The sequence below is a fragment of the Drosophila serrata genome, unplaced genomic scaffold (genome assembly GCF_035046125.1).
Source record: "Drosophila serrata isolate PLE 108 unplaced genomic scaffold, ASM3504612v1 contig_142, whole genome shotgun sequence".
NCBI lineage: Eukaryota > Metazoa > Arthropoda > Insecta > Diptera > Drosophilidae > Drosophila > Drosophila serrata.
The window spans coordinates 22,677-25,232 of NW_028257040.1; positions in this window are offsets into that span (position 1 = coordinate 22,677).

Here is a 2,556-nt window from a genome sequence, read left to right on the forward strand (position 1 = left end):
TGTATGTGTGAACATGAAACATAATTTTTGAAGACCTGAAGTATTAAAGAAACCCAAACAGAATGGTAATGTTTATGCTAAAGTTTGTTTTAAGAAAGTTTGATACTATTTTGATAAGTTGACATTAGTTAAGAAAAGTAAATAGGATTACTCGAAATATTTGTTTAAATTAATGAAAAGGGGGCAAAAGAGAAACGTTCAGTTACTTATACACGAGGTCGTGTTAGAGTCAGTATGGCCGTGTCGGCGAATGGATATACCATTCGTATACCAGCGTATGCAGAATGCTAGTTCCTGGAAAGTTTGTCTTACGCGGAACTTTGGCATTCTTGGTTCTATTCTATGATTGGTCCTCTTAGTTCGTTGTGGCGCGTCACAGCTGCGCTGTTAGTTCCCTTTTTCACAGGAATCGTTATAGCGAGGCGGCAACGTCGCGTCGCTGTCGCCGTGTGTGGTTCGAAGGCAGTTCTTAGGCAGAACGATCGGGCAGTCTTCAGCGATCGTCAGCCAGGAAAGTCGAAACTCACTCCGCTCGAAAATGGAACGCGACCATGACTCGACATATATATGTAAATAATTGTGGAAATCGATGCTCAGCGCAGAATAGCGCGAATCTTGCCCAATATATACATATGTATGTATGTGGATAATTGTGGAGATCGATGCTCAGCGCAGAATAGCGCAAAGCTTGCCCAATATATGTATGTATTTTAAATTGATATAAATAAAAATAGGATTTATAAAATTCGGATAATTTTAAATCCTTGATTGACGAAATTTGTTTCTTAAAAACTGTAGGGTTTGTATTGGCACAGTGGAGCGTCGAGAAGTGGACTGTATTGAATTGTGCGAACAGAAAAATTGTGTATGGATACAGCTCAAAAATTAGCAAAAAAATCGTGGAAGCGGCGGACTGTTCGGCGAGCAGGGGGAATTCCCGCAACAAGCACACACCGGCTGGCCAATATTAATAATGCCTTTCTTTTTGAAACACAATTTCACTGTTCACGGAGAACTTTTTTTGTACGGAAATATTAGCACAAGTTTAGAATGCGTGTGTGTGTATGTGGCTGCACATAGGCCTCGACCGTTGGCAAGTGGTTGAACAACGGGGAATCGAAGAGACGGCGATGAGGATGGCGGCGCACACAAAACGGACACGGATGGAAAATTTCGAAGTTCGGAAGCGAATAGAAAGTGGAATTTCTCACTGCCGTGGTGTCAGGAAAACTCGGATGGGGAGTTGACACGAACAAAACAATAAATTTTGCAGCGGTGCGACCGAAATTAAATGTTCGGCCCACTGTCTAAGACCGGCAGCGAGAACAAGACGGAATCAAGCATATACTTATCTCAGCGGAAAAATCACCGGGAACTGCTGGTGAAAAGACGGAAGGATATCCATATCCGGCTCGAAGGACCAATGCTTGTAGGGGGGCGATCCTGCCGCTAAAGATCCTGGAAAATGTAGCCCAATGAAAATTCCCACGTCGCAAGCGAAGTCGAAGAGTAAAGGCGGGGGCGTCGTGGGCAATTCAAAATCGTCAGCTTTATTTCGCTGCATACATAAGACTAAATAGCTTAAATGTAAGGGCCGCGCTCCCGACCGATAAGCTACGCTTAACAGTGCGAGAGCGGGCCCGAGAAGTGGAGCGCGAACTAGCCGTCCTTCAGCTCGCTTAGCAGCGAGCGAAGCTCGGGAACTCGGGGGCGGGCGTTCGCGAACATCGAAGAGTGGGCGCGGGGGCGCTTAGACTAGCCCGATAAGCAGTGCGCGAAGAGCCGACTTGCGGGAGTGCAAGAGCGGCCAAAGCTTTGGAGGCTCGGTGGACAGAGGCGGCGCCACGGCCGCCGCGAAGGGCCTTCTGACGTGAACACTCTGCACAAGGTTTTTACGGAAACAAATATTAAGAAAATCTCTCAGAAAGATTGAAAAATATACATTTAATTTTGCATATTTTGAAAAACGAGCGTAACGAATGTCATCAAAAAAATCTCGGATTGACCGATTTGGGTAAAAATTGACATATGGCATTTACTACAAACCAATATGTTGAGAATACCAAAAGTCACTCTTATATACATACACATTGTGTGTATGTGTGTGTGTGGGAAGGGGATGAAGATCTCAGAGAGAGCCAAAGCTCTCCTTCTTTGTTCTCTCCCTCTCTGCCTAAGAACGCTTTTACCTTACTTTGGTATGCTCATGCGTACCCTTCCTTACTTGCTTGAAGACAGCGAGAGCGTGCGGTTGTGAAAAAAAATTAAGTAAAACAACAATTAAAGTGTTTTTACTATTTGGAAAATCTGGCTGGTGTGTTCTTGGAGTTTGTATAAATTTTGTTTTATATAAATCTCATAGGTTATGGGCCCAGTCACAATTTTCACCTAAGTGTTATAGTAAAATGCTTTGATTGATAACGAATAATAAAAGTGATATAAAAAAAAAAGGGAACAACGTACATATATAACGGCGCACCAAATTGGCGTACATTTTTAATTTTTTCAGTGCGAGTGTTAAGCAGACTATCAAAAAAAAAAAAAAATCAATCTGAG